This window comes from Amblyraja radiata, chromosome 20, assembly GCF_010909765.2.
Source record: "Amblyraja radiata isolate CabotCenter1 chromosome 20, sAmbRad1.1.pri, whole genome shotgun sequence".
In the NCBI taxonomy this organism is placed as follows: domain Eukaryota; kingdom Metazoa; phylum Chordata; class Chondrichthyes; order Rajiformes; family Rajidae; genus Amblyraja; species Amblyraja radiata.
Window position 1 is genome coordinate 2,889,643 of NC_045975.1, and position 20,429 is coordinate 2,910,071.

Below are 20,429 nucleotides of genomic sequence, written 5' to 3' on the forward strand. Positions count from 1 at the left end.
TATGGTCTGCTAATTTGAGGAAGGACATTCTTGGTATTGAGGGAGTGCAGCGTAGGTTCACCAGGTTAATTTCCGGGATGGCGGGACTGACTAATGATGAGAGACTGGAGCAACTGGGCTTATATTCACTGGAATTTAGAAGGATGAGAGGAGATCTTATAGAAATGTATTACATTCTTAAGGGATTGGACAGGTTAGATGAAGGCAAAATATTCCCCACGTTGGGGGAGTCCAGAACCAGGAGTCACACAGTTTAAGAATAAGGGGTCGGCCATGTAGGACTGAGATGAGGAAAAACTTTTTCTCCCAGAGAGTTGCGAATCTGTGGAATCCTCTGCCACAGAAGGCAGTGGAGGCTGATTCACTGGATGTTTTCAAGAGAGAGTTAGATACAGCTCTTAGGGCTAACGGAATCACGGGATATGGGGAGAAAGCAGGAACGGGGTACTGATTCTGGATGATCAGCCATGTTCATATTGACTGGCGGTGCTGGGCTAGCTCGAAGGGCCAAATGGCCTACTCCTGCATCTTTGTCTCTGTGTCTCTCTGTGTCTCTGTGTGTGTCTGTGTGTGTGTCTCTGTGACTCTGAGTTTCTTTGTACTCTTGTAAGTATCAATGCTCTGATACGTTATACTGTCCCGTGAACCTAGGTACAGTGAAAGACTTTGTTCTTGCCTACAAGACACAAAGTATGCCAAGAGTCGCCGACTGAGTTACGGACATACTCATTGGAGTCCCAATGGTCACTCTATGATCTCGGCGCCCCTCCCCAACACTCAGTTTTGATATTGAACCATTGACCTGAATCTCCCCCCACTGACGACAAAGAAGGCGCATGGCATGCTTGTGTTCAGTCCAGTTTATTGTCACGTGTACCGAGGTACAGTGAAAAGCTTTTTGTTGCGTGCTATCCAGTCAGCGGAAAGACAATACATGATTACAATCGAGCCGTTTACTGTGTACAGACATGATCGAGGAATAACGTTTAGTGCAAGGTAAAGCCTGTGTTCACTAGTCAGGGAATTCTCAGCAAAGAAACAGGCCATTCGGCCCACTCTGTCCATGCCGGCCATCAAGTGGCAAAAATAATTCTAATTGTGTGGGATAGGGATTAAATGACAATTATTGTGAGTTGTTTAAGAAAGAACACTTTTTCTCAGAGAGTTATGAGTGTGGAATTCTCTGCCTCAGAGGGCGGCGGAGGCAGGTTCTCTGGATGCTTTCAAGAGAGAGCTAGATAGGGCTCTTAAAAATAGCGGAGTCAGGGGATATGGGGAGAAGGCAGGAACGGGGTACTGATTGGGGATGATCAGCTATGATCACATTGAATGCCAGTGCTGCTTCGAAGGGCCGAATGGCCTACTCCTGCACCTATTGTCTATTGTCTAACTACAGATGCTGGAACAATCGAAGGTGGACAAAAATGCTGGAGAAACTCAGCGGGTGAGGCAGCATCTATGGAGCGAAGGAAATAGGCGACGTTTCGGGTAGAGACCCTTCTTCAGACTCCTTGTGAGTTGATGTTCCAGGAACTCGATATTAAAGGAAGATAAAGCTGAGTTTGATGCTACATCTTCAGTTTGATGCTGAGATTTTGGTGTCCTTATTAGAGTAACGAGTTATTGGAAATGAAACCAGAGGAGGGCGACAAAACTAATTCATGAAGTTACTGGACTGAATTATCAATTTGCCCAAAACTTCTTACCTTGAAATAAAGGAAGATGAAGGAGAAACTTGAATTAAATTTAATCCTTTGAAAGCCTTGGAGTCTATAAATTTGATGTGTGCTCCTGCACAACTGTGAAATATATTATTCCCTGCATTACATTGCGAAATATTCTGAAGACACCTCCAATATTTCACCAAGATGAATATGTCTTAATGAAATTAGAGCTTCTACATATTCTAATCTTTTAAATGTAAAACAGCGATTCTTCTTCTTGAGTATACAATATAACCTCTCTCTCTCTACCCCCTCCCACTTCCTCCCTAGCCACGCCTGTGCACTTGGGGGCTACGGGTGAGTGGATACGGCGAGGGTAAAAGGAGTGAATGAATAATCTATTTTACTAAAAGTCTGATCTTGACCACTTCCTGTTGTTCTGTATATTGATTTTAGAAAAAACGCTGCCACTTACGGCTTTGATTTTTGGCCGTCTTCCTCAGAGTCCCACTCCGCTGTGCAATAGGATTTTTCCTATTGATAAAAAATAAAAGAGCTATTAGTGTGTAAAAAATGTTGAGATTCGCTCTTCTGAGGCCACGCCCCTTCCTGAGGGACAATAAAACCTGGAAGTGTGGCAGTGCCTCAGTTCTCTGCAAGATGGGGGAGTGAGAGTTTGCATTTCTCAGTCTGAGCTGTGAATAACACTGAACACATGTCTACTAAACTGTGAGTGGGTTTACTGACCTGTCAGTGCCCTTAATATGGTTTGAAAATGTAGTTTGAAAATGCAAAAGTGTGTTGCCTTTGGTTTGGAAATGTTAAAGCTGTTTTGCCTAATTAAAGTTGCCTTGCCTAATTAAAGTTGCTTTGCCTAATTAAAGTTGCCTTGCCTAATTAAATTTGCCTTGCCTAATTAAATTTGCCTTGCCTAATTAAAGTTGCTTTGCCTAATTAAAGTTGCCTTGCCTAATTAAAGTTGCCTTGCCTAATTAAAGTTACCTTGCCTAATTAAAGTTGCCTTGCCTTCTATATAATTAAAAGTCTAATTTTGACCACTTCCTGTTTGCGCTTTATATTGATTTTAGAAAAAACGCTACCACGTACCGCCGTGATTTTTGGCCATCTTACTCTGAGTCCCCCTCCGCTCATCAGGTGCTGAGGACTTTCCCATTGATGAAAAATAAAATAATTATTAGTGTTTAAAAAAAATGTTGAGATTCTCTCTGATGTCGATCACGGCATGAAGGCCATGCCCCTTCTGGTGGGAGTGGGGGAGGGACTATAAAACCCAGAAGTATGGGTGTGGCTCAGTCTCTGCAAGATGTTGGAGGGAGAGGTCATGACTCGCTGTCTTTAGTGCCCTTGTACCCTGGAACTCGGGTCTCTGGCGCTGTGAGGCAGCAACTCTACCCGCTGCGCCACCGTGTCACCGCGCCGCCCAAAACTATAACATAGAAGTAAAATAGTCCGATAAAGATGCTAATGCGTGAAATATTCTGATTATCATCAACTTTCTTTTCCATGCAACCAATCTCTTAACAAATGGGCAGCACGGTGGCGCAGCGGTAGAGTTCCTGCCTCACAGCGCCAGAGACCCGGGTTCGATCCTGGCTACGGGTGCTGTCTGTACGGAGTTTGTACGTTCTCCCCGTGACCGCGTGGGTTTTCTCCGGGATCTCTGGTGTCCTCCCACACTCCAAAGACGTGCAGGTTTGTAGGTAAATTGGCTTGGTATAAATGTAAATTGTACCTAGTGTGTGTAGGATAGGGCCACAGTTTAAGAATAAGGGGTAAGCCATTTAGAACAGAGACGAGGAAACACTTCTTCACACAGAGAGTTGTGAGTCTGTGGAATTCTCTGCCTCGGTGGAGGCCGGTTCTCTGCATACTTTAAAGAGAGAGTTAGATAGGGCTCTTAAAAATAGCTGAGTCAAGGGATATGGGGAGAAGGCAGAAACGGGGCACTGATTGGGGATGATCAGCCATGATCACATTGAATGGTGGTGCTGGCTCGAAGGGCCGAATGGCCTACTCCTGCACCTATTGTCTATTGCTTGTGTGCGGGAATCGCTGGTCGAAGTGGACTCAGTGGGCCGAAGGGCCTGTTTTTGTGCTGTATCTTTAAATTAAACTAAGCTGATATCAGGCAACTGAACCATCCCACCACATCGAGGGAGCAGTGCTGAACTACTATCTACCTCTTTGGTGACCCTCGGACTATCCTTGATTGGAGTTTGCTGGCTTTACCTTGCACTAAACGTTATTCCCTTATCATGTATCGGTACACTGTAAACGGCTCGATTGTAATCACGTATTGTCTTTCCGCTGACTGGATCGCTCGCAACAAAAGCTTTTCACTGTACCTCGGTACACGTGACAATAAACTAAACTGAACCAAAAGAAAAACTAGGCTAAACGCATGAGCAGTTCTGCTTTTACCTTGCGGCAGAGAAAATGTTATCAGCTGATGTTCTGCCATCGTTCTGCCACAGCCAGCGCCGCATCTGTGCCTGTGAGGAGATTGTTCGCAGTGCATGCCTCTCCACCACACGTCGGTAGATAGGCCATTGTCTGTACCTCCCCACAGTAGCCCTTGCCAACCGCGCCAGGCATCGAAACCAAACAACAGCCGGCACCAGGACACCACCTGTCTTATACTACCTGGAAAGCCCTGAATGAACCACCTCCGCACTGGAGTGGGACGTGCGGACTCCGCCTGAAGAATTGGTGACTCTCAGACTCCGACAGTGTGGCTTTATAACTGCACTGGCGTTACCCCCTGACTAGCACAAGGGCAACATTTAATGCCACATATAATGTACCTCAATTATTCTGTTCGCTTTGCCTCTGAAAGTTTTCTAATGTGTTGGTGATCATCACACATCACTTTCAGGAGATACAACAAGTCAGGTGGAGTTGATGAGCCCGATTCATCTCCTGTAATGGTGAATCATAATTGACCGATGACCAAACGGTTTCCTAACCGACACAATCATAAAACATCCTCAATGAAGTGGGAACCATTTTCTTTAATGAGAAATACACAAATAAGGAACTACCTCAATGCTAAATTCCATTTGGAAGAAGGCATTTAAAGAAAATTGATTCTATTACTAAAACAGTTGACAGGTTTAATTGGAAGTAGTTTTCCATATGTTGCCTCATCTTCCGGCATTGTTCCCCACTGTGCTTGAAACTCTTGTACCAGAGATGCTGACCTAGTTCTGAACCATTTTACAGAAATTTACCGTCGATACATTATCAATGAACAGCACAAAGTGCACGTCATTAATTACATTTGAGGGGTATTTATTTTGGGGTTAAGTATAGTTCAGTTCACATTGGAGATACAGTGCGGGAAGAGGCCCTTCGGCCCACTTTTTTTCAATCTCTTTCCTTGCCGGAGATGCGTTTGTTTTCCGGATGGTATCTCCGGTCGCACTGCGGCCTACCATCGCGGAGCTGGCGGCCTTGCTCGGGACTGACTTTGAGCCCCACCGCGACTTACCATCGGAGCCTGCGATCCCTTGCCTGGGATCAACGCTCCAGCCGTGACCTGCGGATTTCACCATCGAGGAGTTCGCGGTCTCGGGTCGAGACTGATGTCGGGAAGCTCCAAAGTCGCAGGAGGTTCGACCAGCCCTGACCCGGGGTCCGATCGCCCAGCGCGGGGGGAGCTGAGATCCCCCCCAATGCAGGAGCTTGATCGCCCTAATGCGGAGAACTCAACCGCTGGCTACGGGAGCCAGGATCGTCCCATCAACGGAAGGTTCGAGGCCCCCGACCACGGGAAAACAAAGAAGAGAAGAGATTGAACTTTTTTTTTTTGCCTTCCATCACAGTGAGGAATGTGGAGGAGTCACTGTGGTGGATGTTTATGTTAAAATGTGTTTTGTGTGTCTTGTTGCTTTTTATTGGTATGACTGTTTGGCAAATCAAATTCCTCGTATGTTGCAAAACATACTTGGCTAATAAGGTATGATCCTGTTTCCAATTTAAACAATAAATAATAGGTTAATGGAAACAAACTTGAGTCCTTTTTAAGAAAGAACTGCAGACGCTGCAAAAATCGATGGTAGACAAAAATGCTGGAGAAACTCAGCGGGTGAGGCAGCATCTACGGAGAGAAGGAATAGGCGTCGTTTCGGCTCGAGACCCCAAATGTTGCCTATTCTCTTCATAGATGCTGCCTCACCCGCTGAGCTTCTCCAGCATTTTGTGTCGACCTTTGCATTCTTTTTAAGATAGACACAAAAAGCTGACATTACTCAGGTGGTCAGGCAGCATCTCTGTGTGAGAGAGAGAGAGAGAGAGATTGTGCATGCCTGTGTCTGTGTCTGTGTAGATATATATATATACACTGAAGAAGGGTCTCGACCTGAAACGTCACCCATTCCTTCTCTCCAGAGATGCTGCCTGTCCTCCTGAATTACTCCAGCATTTTGTGTCTATCTTCGGTGCAAACCAGCATCTGCAGTTACTTCTTATGCATTTGTTTTTAAGTATCTCTGTTCAAATTTGCAGATTAGTAGGCCAAGTTGGTAAGGAAATAGTGTCCAATTGCTTCAATATTATGTGGTAGGGATTTCTTAGTCGAAAGTGGTCATTATTTGCCTAGTTAGAGCATGCACCTGACTGAGGCCCAGTTTTTTTGATCAGTTGAGTTAAATAACTGGGCTGCAATTTGCAGACTGACACAAAATGCTGGAGTAACTCAGCAGGACAGGCAGCATCTGTGGAGAGAAGGAACGGGGGATGTTTCGGGTTGAGACCCTTCTTCAGTGTATATATATATATATCTACACAGACACACGCATGCACAATCTCTCTCTCTCTCTCTCTCACACACACGCACAATCTCTCACTCTCACACACACGCACACAATCACGCACACACACAATCACACGTACTCACACTCACTCACACTCACAATCACACAATAATAGGTTTCTATAGATGACACACACGTTCCAGCAACTCCCGGCTGTCTGCTGTATACCGCGTGCTTTGTACGAGGTGTATTAGCGCTTGTTACCATTCAAAGATGCTCCTCACAAGTTGCATTCATGTTGAATTGCTAATATAATAAAATATAAAGTCCTAAGGCCCTTCGCTGGAGTTTTATTCGACAGTGAGCCCCGTAAAATGATATTAGTTCAGGCGTGAAAATAAATAGGTTTCATGGAGCATTTTAAAGAGATGGCTTCCATTACCACGACATGTTTTGTATGAACTGAAATTTGTGCAACCTTGGAGCGATCTAGTGATAGACACAAAATGCTGGAGTAAAACCCCTGTCCCACGGTACGAGTTCATTCCAAGAGCTCTCCCCGAGTTTGCCCTGATTCGAACTCGGAGATTTACGGTAATGGCCACTCGTCGGTACTCGGGGCTCTCGTGGACATTTTTCATCATGTTGAAAAATCTTCACGAGTCTTCCTGCGCTTACCTGCCGTTAGCGAGTCTTCCCGAGTACCTGCCGTTAGCGTTACGAGCCGTCCCCGAGCTCCGACGTACCCGCTACGTTAATTCTCCGTGCTTACCACGAGTTTGATTTTTTTTTAAACTCGGGAGAGCTCTTGGAATGAACTCGTACCGTGGGACAGGACTTTAACTCAGCGGGTCAAGCAGCATCTCTGGAGAGACGGAATGGGTGACATTGTGCAGCTGAGTTACTCCAGCAGTTGGTGTCTATCTACAGTGTAAACTTTGAAGTGTCGTATGGTCACAAGTGATAGGAGCAGAGTTTGGCCATTCGGCCCATCAAGTCTACTCTGCCATTCAATCATGGCTGATCTATCTCTCCCTCCCAACCCCATTCTCCTGCCTTATCCCATAACCCCTGACACCCGCTCAACACCTCGGCTCAGTTCGCAATAACCAACCTGATCTCCCGGTGGCTCAGCACTTCAACTCCCCCTCCCATTCCGAATCTGACCTTTCTGCCCTGGGCCTCCTCCATGGCCAGAGTGAGTCCCACCGTAAATTGGAGGAGCAGCACCTCATATTTCGCTTGGGCAGTTCACACCCCAGCGGTATGAACATTGACTTCTCCAATTTCAGGTAGTCCCTGCTTTCTCCCTCCTTCCCCTCCCCTTCCCAGCTCCCCCACAGCCCACTGTCTCCGCCTCTTCCTTTCTTCTTCCCGCCCCCACATCAGTCTGAAGAAACGTCTCGACCCGAAACGTTACCTATTCCTTCGCTCCATAGATGCTGCCTCACCCGCTGAGTTTCTCCAGCATTTTTGTCGACCCAGACTAATCAAAGTGTCTTGTCCTGCAAGTGTTTGTTTTGCAAATTTAATTTGTTTTCATTGATTTGTACAGAGAGGCAATACATTGACATCAAATACTTTGCTTCCCAATAGGACAAGAAATAATTGCTGAGGTCAATAGAACAAATCTTCGTAAGATCACCAAGCCTTCCTTAATACAAATGGCAATGGAGTTATAAAGCCCCTGTCCCACTTAGGAAACCCGAATGGAAACCTCTGGAGACTTTTGCGCCCCACCCAAGGTTTCCGTGCGGTTCCCGGAGGTTGCAGGTGGTTGCCGGAGGTTGCAGGTAGTGGAAGCAGGTAGGGAGACTGACAAAAACCTCCGGGAACCGCACGGAAACCTTGGGTGGGGCGCAAAGTCTCCAGAGGTTTCCGTTCGGGTTTCCCAAATGGGACGGGGGCATAAGGTCCAAAGGTCATAAATGGTAGGTGTAGAATTAGGCCATTCGGCCCATCCAGTCTACTCCACCATTCCACCACGGCCGATCTATCTCTCCCTCCTAACCCCAATCTCCTGACTTCTCCCCATAACCCCAGACACCCGTACTAATCAGGAATCTATCGATCTCTGCCTTAGAAAATATCCAATCTTCCTCTTATCGAGTCCACATACAAGATTAGAAGATGTTCAGCCAGAGCTGGCCACACGTCTCGGCATCTGCACACAATGGTGTCTGTCTTGTCACTTCTTGTGCGTGGTGGTGGAAAGATTGGTGGCCACAGCGCCGCGACCCTCACCGCGGCAATGAATCCCACAGATTCCCCACCCTCCGATGAACGAAATTCCTCCTCATCTCCTTCCACAAGGATCGTCCTTTAATTCTGAGGCTGTGGCCTCTGGTCCTAAGACTCTCCCACTAGTGTAAACATCCTCTCCACGTCCACTCTATCCAGGCTTATGAAGTGGGGAAAGTCAGCGGGTCAGGCAGCATCTCTAGGTGACTCATGGACAGGTGACTTTTTCAGGCAGAACAAGATTAACTTTCCAATTCATATAAATATTAATAAATAATTTGTGCTTGTATTAAATCTTCCTCCAAATTCACTACTCCCACATACTGTTGTTACAGTTTATGGAACTAATACAGTGTACAACTCCTTCTGCAGTTGTACAGGGTCCTAGTGAGACCACACCTGGAGTATTGTGTGCAGTTTTGGTCCCCTAATTTGAGGAAGGACATTCTTGTTATTGAGGGAGTGCAGCGTAGGTTCACAAGGTTAATTCCCGGGATGGCGGGACTGTCATATGCTGAGAGAATGGAGCGGCTGGGCTTGTACACTCTGGAGCTTAGAAGGATGAGAGAGGATCTCATTGAAACATATAAGATTGTTAAGGGCTTGGACACGCTAGAGGCAGGAAACATGTTCCCGATGTTGGGGGAGTCCAGAACCATGGGCCACAGTTTAGAACGGAGACGAGGAAACACTTTTTCTCACAGAGAGAGGTGAGTGTGTGGAATTCTCTGCCTCAGAGGACGGTGGAGGCAGGTTCTCTGGATGCTTTCAAGAGAGAGCTAGATAGGGCTCTTAAAGATAGCGGAGTCAGGGGATATGGGGAGAAGGCAGGAACGGGGTACTGATTGGGGATGATCAGCCAGGATCACATTGAATGGTGGTGCTGGCTCGAAGGGCCGAATGGCCTACTCCTGCACCTGTAGTCTGTATAATATGAAAAGCGTTGCATACATTTTGTTATCCACAAGATGGCGCATCTTCACGAAACATTATTAACTGTAATTCAATCCTGATATTTCATTTTCTTAATAAATTAGTAATATTTCCATGAGTGCATGTTCTTCTAATTTTCTCATTTAAAATCCTTTTTCCTGTCTGCCACAGTATTTACATGGTAATAATGAAAGATAATATAGAACGGATTCAGAGATGATTAGATCAAATTTCAAGTTTGATTAATGTAAAACCTAATACAAAATTCAAACGCAGCAGGGGACTTGCTTGAAGGCGACACATTTTGGACAACTTTGGAGATACAGTGCGGAAGCAGGCCCTTCGGCCCACTGAGTCCACGTTGACCCCACACACTATCCTACAATTTACAGGTTACAGAAGCCAATTAACCGACAAACCTGCACGTCTTTGGAGTGCGGGAAGAAACCGGAGCACCCGGAGAAAACCCACACAGATCACGGGGAGAACGTACAAACTCCGTACAGACAGCACCCGTAGTCAGAATCGAACCCGGATCTCTGGCGCTGTGAGGCAGCAACTCTACCGCTGGGCCCGGGTCAGTGCAGCCTGGGCTGCACAAATTGGCTGGGCCGCCAGGGGTAAAGTTGTGGGGAGGGCAGGAGCGTTGAGAAGGAGGGGGTCGGGGATCATGCCAGCAACTCACTCACTCACTCATCACTGCCGCGGCGCTCCGGGCGCGGGACCACCGCATTGTGGCCGGGGAGGGAAGTAGCTCGGGTGGCTGCAAGCACCCGCCACCTCAGCAACTTCTGCCGGCCCGGGGATGCTGTCCAGTCCTGGCAGCTACTCCTGTATTGGCACTACTAATCTTTATGTTTGAATTGCCTAGTTCCTTAGTGCTCCCGTTTTTCCCACCTTCTCTCCACCTGTCGTCACCCACCACCTCTTCCACCCCCCTCACCCATTCAGTCACGGACAACGGAGGAGATCTGGAAGCCTTGGGAAAATTTAATTGTCACTTCCTTTATTTTTATTTTTTATTTATCATTTTTTTGCCGTGAGAAATTCTATCTCCCGCCAGCCTTTTTTTAAACATTTAGCAACTCAAAATGTGGGTGTGTCTTCATTGCCGCGAAATACGGTAATTCTGTTCGCAAATGACTGGTTTGTGAAAGAGGAACGATTTAAATTACATTTTTTTTCACCTTCAGTTGTTTTTTTCATTGTTTCGATTTGACCCTTTGTTGTGATGTAACATGGTGCACTAATCACCATCTGTACTGAATATATTTAGTTGCCTATCGGAGCAAACAATGCCTCACATGGCCAGTTCTGTTAATAGCTTCTTGTCCTTTTTAACGGAGATGAACAGATCATCTATGTGTGAAACATGTGCCTGACAAGGTTTACGTGATTGGAATTCACTGACGTATGTGTAAGTGTTCAAGTGGTAGAGCCACAGCGCCAGTGACCCAGGGTCGATCCTCAACTCAGGTGCTGTCCGTGTGGAGTTTGCACGATCTCCCTGTGGCCGCCTGGCTCTCCTCCGGCTGCTCCGGTTTCTTCCCACGTCCCAAAGACGGGTTTGTAGGTTAATTGGCCGTTGTAAGTGTTGGGAATGAATGGGAAAGCGGGATAATGTCCAACTAGTGTGTGAACGGGATGATCGCTGGTCGGAGCAGACTCAGCGGGCCATCAGGGCCAGTTTCCACGTTGTATCTCTAAACTAAACTAAAATAAATGTTTACGTAAATATCCTGAACTTTTTATAAAACACTAGCTAAACCACTAAACAGAGTTAGACACGAAACGCTGGAGTCACTCAGCGGGACAGGCGGCATCTCTGGAGAAAAGGAATGGGTGACTTTTTGGGTCGAGACCCCTCTTCAGACCGAGAGTCAGGGGAGATGGCATCTAGAGGTATGGAAGGGTAAGGTGTGAAAAGAACAGATCAAAGCAGACGATTGTAAGGCAATGTAGAATGGTTTATTTTTGGTTGAGGTCTGAAGAAGGGTCTCGACCTGAAACGTCACCCATCCCTGCCTGTCCCGCTGAGTTACTCCAGCATTTTGTGTCTATCTTCGGTGTAAACCAGCATCTGCAGTTCCTTCCTGCATCTGGATAGGATCGGTACTGAGGGATATGGGCCCAACGCAGGCATGTGAGACTGGCATAGATGGAGCATGTTGGTTAGCCTGGGCAAGATGGGCCGAAGGGCCTGTTCCTGCTCTGTGCAGTATGACTCTGTAACTCTATGATTGCCTTCATTATCCACAAAGGACAGTTAGATGATGACTTGCGGCTGATGACTTGCGGCTGAAGGTAGGCAGAATGCTGGAGAAACTCAGCGGGTGAGGCAGCATCTATGGAGCGAAGGGTCCTTCTTCAGACTGATGGGGGGGGGGTGGTGGTCGGTGGGGGGAGGGGGGGAGGGAGGAGGAAAGGAAGAGGTAGAGACAGTGTGCTGAGAGGGAGCTGGGAAGGGGAGGGGAAGGAGGGAGAAAGCAGGGACTACCTGAAATTGGAGAAGTCAATGTTCATACCGCTGGGGTGTAAACTACCCAAGGTGAGGTGCTGCTCCTCCAATTTGCGGTGGGACTCACTCTGGCCATGGAGGAGGCCCAGGACAGAGAGGTCGTATTGGGAATGGGAAGGAGAGTTGAAATGCTGGGCCCCCGGGAGATCAGGTTGGTTAATGGGAACCGAGCGGAGGTTTTCAGCTGTAAGTAATCCTGAATAATGTAAGAGTGACCTCAATGTGAGACAAATTTAAACTCGCCAAGAAAGTTCACGTTTGGTTCAGCACAGGGTTTGATGTGTTTTTCTATTCAGCGCGGGAAGTGGTTTTCTCATCATTACGGTTCAGTGCTCAGGCACTCAAGTTATTCATGATGTTGATTTGTTGGTGCCACGTCCTGTCTCCTTGGGAAATGTTTGTGGAGTTGAGATATAAATAGACATCCGTGCTATTTTGGTTCCTGTGTGCGATCAACGTCGACAATCTTAGTTGCTCATCCCAAACTGAAATGTGCAGGAAATAACTGCAGATGCCAGCTTACACCGAAGATAAACGCAAAATGCCGGAGTACCCCAGCGGGTCAGGCAGCATCTGTGGAGAACATGGATAGGTGACGTTTCACAGAGTGCTGGAGTAACTCAGCGGGTCAGGCAGCATCTGTGGAGAACATGGATAGGTGACGTTTCACAGAGTGCTGGAGTAACTCAGCGGGTCAGGCAGCATCTGTGGAGAACATGGATAGGTGACGTTTCACAGAGTGCTGGAGTAACTCAGCGGGTCAGGCAGCATCTGTGGAGAACATGGATAGGTGACGTTTCACAGAGTCCTGGAGTAACTCAGCGGGTCAGGCAGCATCTATGGCGCTACGGAAATAGGCTCGAAAAGTTGCCTATTTCCAGAAGGATTTCGGCCCGAAACGTTGCCTATTTCCTTAGCTCCATAGATGCTGCTGCACCATAACTCAGCGGGTCAGGCAGCATCTGTGGAGAACATGGATAGGTGACGTTTCACAGAGTGCTGGAGTAACTCAGCGGGCCAGGCAGCATCTCTGGAGAACAGGGAAAGGTGGCATTTTGGGTCGGGGACCTTTGAGTTTAGTTTAGTTTATTGCCAATTGTTCCGAGGTACAGTGAAAGGCTTTCTTGTTGCGTGATATCCAGTCAGCGGAAATACTATACATGATTACACTCGAGCCGTCCACAGTGTACAGATACAGGATACAGGGAATAACGTTTAGTGCCAGGTAAAGTCCCATTCAAATTCGTCTGAGGATGAGTTAGATGGGAGATCAGGACCGCTCTCTAGTTGGTGGTAGGATGCTGCAGTTGCCTGATAACAGCTGGGAAGAGACAGTTTCTGTACCTCTTGCCCGATGGGAGAGGGGAGAAGAGGAAGTGGTGCAGGTTGAGTGAAATATAGAATGGAAACCAACAATGTAAATGGAATGTTTAAATTGCTTTTGTCTGTCCGTGCCAATGTGAAGTTTATTGTACTTATTGTAGCCTGGAGCAGCAGAGACATTGTGCCGACTCGTTCTGAGTGAGACTGCATGTCAGCTGACCACGCTACTTGTGACCCTTGTTGGTAACTCTGCTCATTAGACTGGTTTGGCAGAAGTAGAGAAATAATGAGGCAGCATCACCTGCTTTTTGTCTATTTTTGTTTGGGGGAGAGGGGGAGAGGGGGAGAGAGGGGGAGGAGAGGCGAGGAGAAGGGGGAGAGGAGGAGGAGAAGGGGGGAGAGGGGAGGAGAGGGGGAGAGGGGGAGGGGGAAGAGAGGGGAGGGGGAGAGGGGAGAGGGGGAGGGGGGAGAGGGGGAGAGGGGAGGGAGAAGGGGGAGAGGGGGAGGAGAAGGGGGAGAGGGAGGCGAAGGGGGAGAGGGGGAGGAGAAGGGGAGAGGGGAGGAGAAGGGGGAGAGTGGGAGGGGGAGAGGGGGAGGGGGGAGAGGGGGAGGAGGAAGGGGGAGGAGAAGGGGGAGGAGAAGGAGGGAGTGGGAGAGATGGGTTGAGGGAGAGGTGGGGAGAGGGAGAGGGAGAGATGGCGAGAGGGACAGGGAGAGAGGGGGAGCAGGAGGGAGAGATGGGAGGGAGAGGGGGAGAGTGAGGAAGGGAGGGAGAGAGGGGGAGAGAGAGAGAGAGGTAGAGAGAGTAGAGTAGACATCACAAGATCATACCAAACAAAGGAACTCTCACTCAATGGGCCAGGGATGGTCAGTGGGGAGAAAAACCAATTTAATATTTCAGGATCAGTTTAGTTTAACACTGAAACAGGCCCTTCAGCCCACAGAGGCCACGTCATCCAGCGATCGCCCACCACACTAACACCATCCCACACACACTAGGGACAATTTACATTCTTTACCGAAACCAATTAACCGACAAACCTGTATATCCTTATACAGGGAGGAAACCGGAGCACCCGGGGAAAACCCACGCAGGTCACGGGGAGAACGTGCAAACTCCGTACAGGCAGCACCCGTGGTCAGGATCGAACCCGGGTCTCCGGCGCTGTGCGGCAGCAACTCTACCGCTGCGCCACCGTGCCACCCCAGCTTGACTATTTATCAGTGACTAAATATTAATTCTATTGCACTCAGAAGGTGGTGGGAGTATGGAACAGGTGGCCAGAGGAGGTATGTTGAAGAAGGAACTGCAGATGCTGGTTTAAACCAACGATAGACACAAAAAGCTGGAGTGACTCAGTGGGACAGGCAGCATCTCTGGAGAGACGGAATGGGTGATGTTTTGGGTCGAGACCCTTCTTCAAAGACACGGGTCTGAAGAAGGGTCTCGACCCGAAACGTCACCCGTTCCTTCTCTCCAGAGACGCTGCTTGTCCCGCTGAGTTACTCCAGGTTTTCATAGAAAATAGGTGCAGGAGGAGGCCATTCGGCCCTTCGAGCCAGCACCGCCATTCATTGTGATTCAGGCTGATCGTCCCCAATCAATAACCCGTGCCTGCCTTCTCCCCATATCCCTTGATTCCACTAGCCCCTAGAACTCTATCTAACTCGTGCCAGAGGAGGTGGTCCAGGCAGATACAATAACAGCATTTAAAAGACGCTTGGACAGGTACATGGATGGGAAAGGTTTAGAGGGATATGGACCAAATGAGGGCAAATGGGTTGTTAATATCTGCAAAATCAGGCAGAAGTGAACGGCATGGTGGCACAGTTAGTACGGTTTCCTTACAATCCAGTGATCCAGCTTCAATCCTGACCTTGAATGCTATATGTGAAGAGTGGAAACGCACTCCTCTGGACCACGTGGGTTTCCACCTGGTGCCCAGCTTTCCTCCCATGTTTCAAAAACATTTCAGGGAGTTGTGGATGTAGCCCAGTCCATCACACAGACCACACTCCCCACCATTGTAGATGTAGCCCAGTCCATCACACAGACCACACTCCCCACCATTGTAGATGTAGCCCAGTCCATCACACAGACCACACTCCCCACCATTGTAGATGTAGCCCAGTCCATCACACAGACCACACTCCCCACCATTGTAGATGTAGCCCAGTCCCACACAGACCACACTCCCCACCATTGTAGATGTAGCCCAGTCCATCACACAGACCACACTCCCCACCATTGTAGATGTAGCCCAGTCCATCACACAGACCACACTCCCCACCATTGTAGATGTAGCCCAGTCCCACACAGACCACACTCCCCACCATTGTAGATGTAGCCCAGTCCATCACACAGACCACACTCCCCACCATTGTAGATGTAGCCCAGTCCATCACACAGACCACACTCCCCACCATTGTAGATGTAGCCCAGTCCCACACAGACCACACTCCCCACCATTGTAGATGTAGCCCAGTCCCACACAGACCACACTCCCCACCATTGTAGATGTAGCCCAGTCCATCACACAGACCAGACTAAGTTAGATGGGGCATCTTGGTTGGCTAGGAGAAGTTGTTACCAAGGACAACTAAGGTCAGCAAGGTGGCGCAGCAGTAGAGTTGCTGCCTCACCCGCACCAGAGATGCTGATTTGCTCCTGACCTCGGATGCTGTCATTGTAGAGTTTGCACGTTCTGACTGCGTGGGTTTCCTCCGGATGCTCCGGTTTCCTCCCACATTCCAGAGACGTGCGGATCTGTCAGTTAATCGGCCCTCTGTAAATTGCCCCCCTAGTGTGTAGGGAGTGGGTGAGAAAGTGGGATCACGAAGAACTAGCGTGAACGGGTGATCAGTGGTCGGTGTGGACTCGGTGGTTCGAAGGGCCTGTTCCCGTGCTGCATCTTTAAATCAATTAACTACAAGAACACTTCTTCTTAGACCTCCTTCGGTCGTGGCTGACCATGGGTGTCTCCAGGGTTGGAGGACGCCTGTGCGTGACTTTGTTTAACGTGGGGAGACTGGTGCACAGACAGCCACCCCACGGTCCTTGACAGATCTGGGTCAGGATCCAGTGGCATGGAGTCCAAGACGACCGGAGATCTTTTCTGCTGCAGCCTTCATCCGCCTTCCCAGCCGTTGTGACGCTCCACTAAGGTCAGCCATCGTCCTCCGCCTGTTCCACCGTTGAGGTCTTGGTTGGATTGCTCTCTGTCAGAGACCTTCCCCATCGACCTTACCGCCATGGGTGGCCCTACCAGGAACATAGCTCCAGACGGCATCGCTCTCAGGATCTCAGGACAATAGGTGCAGGAGTAGGCCATTCTGCCCTTCGAGCCGCCATTCAATGTGATCATGGCTGATCATCCCCAATCAGTACCCCATTCCGGCCTTCTCCCCATATCCCCTGACTCCGCTATTTTTAAGAGCCCTATCTAGCTCTCTCTTGAAAGCATCCAGAGAACCTGCCTCCACCGCCCTCTGAGGCAGAGAATTCCACAGACTCACCACTCTCTGTGAGAAAAAGTGTTTCCTCGTCTCCGTTCTAAATGTCTTACTCCTTATTCTTAAACTGTGGCCCCTGGTTCTGGACTCCCCCAACATTGAGAACATGTTTCCTGCCTCTAGCGTGTCCAAACCCTTAACAATCTTATATGTTTCAATGAGATATCCTCTCATTCTTCTAAACTCCAGAGCGTACAAGCCCAGCTGCTCCATTCTCTCAGCATATGACAGTCCCGCCATCCCGGGAATTAACCTTGTAAACCTACGCTGCACTCCCTCAATAGCAAGAATGTCCTTCCTCAAATTAGGGGACCAAAACTGCACACACCACACAAGCTTCTCCACCACGACAAGGTGACAATCCACGGAGAAGGTTAAAGTACGTGTTATTCTCTCATTTTGCCTAAATGCCCTTGGAGAATGAACATTATTCCCCAACGGGCGAGGAAATTGAGACTTTGTTGGGTAAACAATGAAGAAATAATTGAAAAGCACTCAATCTGTTCCAGTAATCTCTTACATTTGTGAGGACAATTCATTTAGTCATGTTCAATATAGAGTCAACACTTCTTTTAATAATTTTAATCCTCCCAGTACGGTAATAACTGGAAAATTGTTTTCTAAGATGTGTTAATGTCTATATTAAAGTATAATGTAATATTGCATAACACCCAATTCAAAAGGAATTTTAATCTACCGTCCGATAATTCCAAAGTTAAACTGGCCTCTGAGAATTTAGATATATGTTTAATATTGTCACATGTACCAAGTGTAAAGCTTTGCTCTACATGCTATTCCATCAACAATAATAGTTCTGTGTGTAAATGCAATCAGGTCAAACTCAAGTTTGAGTAAAGGGGAAGATACAGAGTGCAGAATATAGTTCTCAGCATTGTAGCGCATCAGTTCCAGAGACAAAGTCCAATGTCCGCAATGGGGTAGAGGTGAATCGGACAGCACCCTAGCTTATGGAAGGACCGTTCAGAAGCCTGATAACAGAGGGGAAGAAGCTGTTCCTGAGTCTGGTGGTGCGCGCTTTCAAGCTTCTGTACCTTCTGCCGGACAGGAGCGGGGAGAAGAAGGAATGACCGGGGTGGGACAGGGACAAGTCTTTGATGATGTCGGCTGCTTTTCCGAGGCAGCGTGAAGTGTAGATGGAGTCAGTGGTGGGGAGTGTGGTCTGTGTGGTGAACTGGGCTACATCTACAATGGTGGGGAGTGTGGTCTGTGTGATGGACTGGGCTACATCTACAATGGTGGGGAGTGTGGTGTGTGTGATGGACTGGGCTACATCTACAATGGTGGGGAGTGTGGCCTGTGTGTGGGACTGGGCTACATCTACAATGGTGGGGAGTGTGGTGTGTGTGGGACTGGGCTACATCTACAATGGTGGGGAGTGTGGCCTGTGTGTGGGACTGGGCTACATCTACAATGGTGGGGAGTGTGGTCTGTGTGATGGACTGGGCTACATCTACAATGGTGGGGAGTGTGGTCTGTGTGATGGACTGGGCTACATCTACAATGGTGGGGAGTGTGGGCTGTGTGATGGACTGGGCTACATCTACAATGGTGGGGAGTGTGGTCTGTGTGATGGACTGGGCTACATCTACAATGGTGGGGAGTGTGGTCTGTGTGATGGACTGGGCTACATCTACAATGGTGGGGAGTGTGGTCTGTGTGATGGACTGGGCTACATCTACAATGGTGGGGAGTGTGGTCTGTGTGCTGGACTGGGCTACATCCTCAAGATGTATTAAGAATAAAGGGCATGCCAGTTAGGACTGAGATGAGAAAAAACCTTTTCACCCAGAGAGTTGTGAATCTGTGGAATTCTCTGCCACAGAAGGCAGTGGAGGCCAATTCACTGGGTGAGAGAGAGAGTTAGATTTAGCCCTTAGGGCTAACGGCATCAAGGGATATGGGGAGAAAGCAGGAACGGGGGTACGGAATCTGGATGATTGAGATTGGCCGGGTGAAATTTTAATACTTTTGCAGCAGGTAGTAAGAAGGTTAACTAATTTTATTTATTTATTTATTCATTTATTTTTGTGCTATTATTTTCTCCACAAAATGCCTCGGGGAAGAAGCAGCAGGCAAGCATGGAAGAAATAGACCAAGATGTCACGAGGAAGGAAAATGAAAATAAATACAATATCCCAATACCTCAAGGTTAATACTGCAATAAGATACACAGTGCTGGAGTAACTCAGCGGGTCAGGCAGCATCTGTGGAGAACATGGATAGGTGACGTTTCACAGAGTGCTGGAGTAACTCAGCGGGTCAGGCAGCATCTGTGGAGAACATGGATAGGTGACGTTTCACAGAGTGCTGGAGTATCCCAACGGGTCAGGCAGCATCTGTGGAGAACATGGATAGGTGACGTTTCACAGAGTGCTGGAGTAACTCAGCGGGTCAGGCAGCATCTGTGGAGAACATGGATAGGTGACGTTTCACAGAGTGCTGGAGTAACTCAGCGGGTCAGGCAGCATCTGTGGAGAACATGGATAGGTGACGTTTCACAGAGTGCTGGAGTAACTCAGTGGGTCAGGCAGCATCTGTGGAGAACAGGGATAGGTGGCATTTTTGGTCGGGACCCTTTGAGTTTAGTTTAGTTTATTGCCAATTGTTCTGAGGTACAGTGAAAGGCTTTCTTGTTGCGTGATATCCAGTCAGCGGAAATACTATAAATGATTACACTCGAGCCGTCCACAGTGTACAGATACAGGATAAAGGGAATAACGTTTAGTGCCAGGTAAAGTCCCATTTAAATTCGAGTGCTGGAGTAACTCAGCGGGTCAGGCAGCATCTGTGGAGAACATGGATAGGTGACGTTGCGGGTCGGGACACTTCAACAGACTGACTATGAATGCCATGAATGTGTGGGACTTGAATGAAAGCATACTCTAGACTGGGCAAACCAAAATGGTAGTGCGGTTATATACAACTTTCAATTCAAGTCAAAGTTACTTTGATTGAATGATAATTCGTTACCACATGTACATAAGCACAGTGAAATTATTTGCCGTGAAATGAGAACGTAGCAACAATATTGTCAAAGAAAGAAAAAGTATAAAGATAATCTGGATATTACGGCAATAGCAATCTTTCCTCTTTTTACCTAACATATTTACAGAGAATATGGAAACAGCAGTTAAATTATCTTACAGTTTCTGTCTATTCTCACAGAAGAAGAAACCAATAACCTTTCAGAAATATCGAGTGGATGAATAAAGGAACCACAAAATGTACAGTTTTCGTCGGTACACAAAATTGCTGGGGAAACTCAGCGGGTGCAGCAGCATCTATGGAGCGAAGGAAATAGGCGACGTTTCGGGCCGAAACCCGAAGTGCAGTGTAGATGGAGTCAGTGGTGGGGAGTGTGGTCTGTGTGATGGACTGGGCTACATCTACAATGGTGGGGAGTGTGGTCTGTGTGATGGACTGGGCTACATCTACAATGGT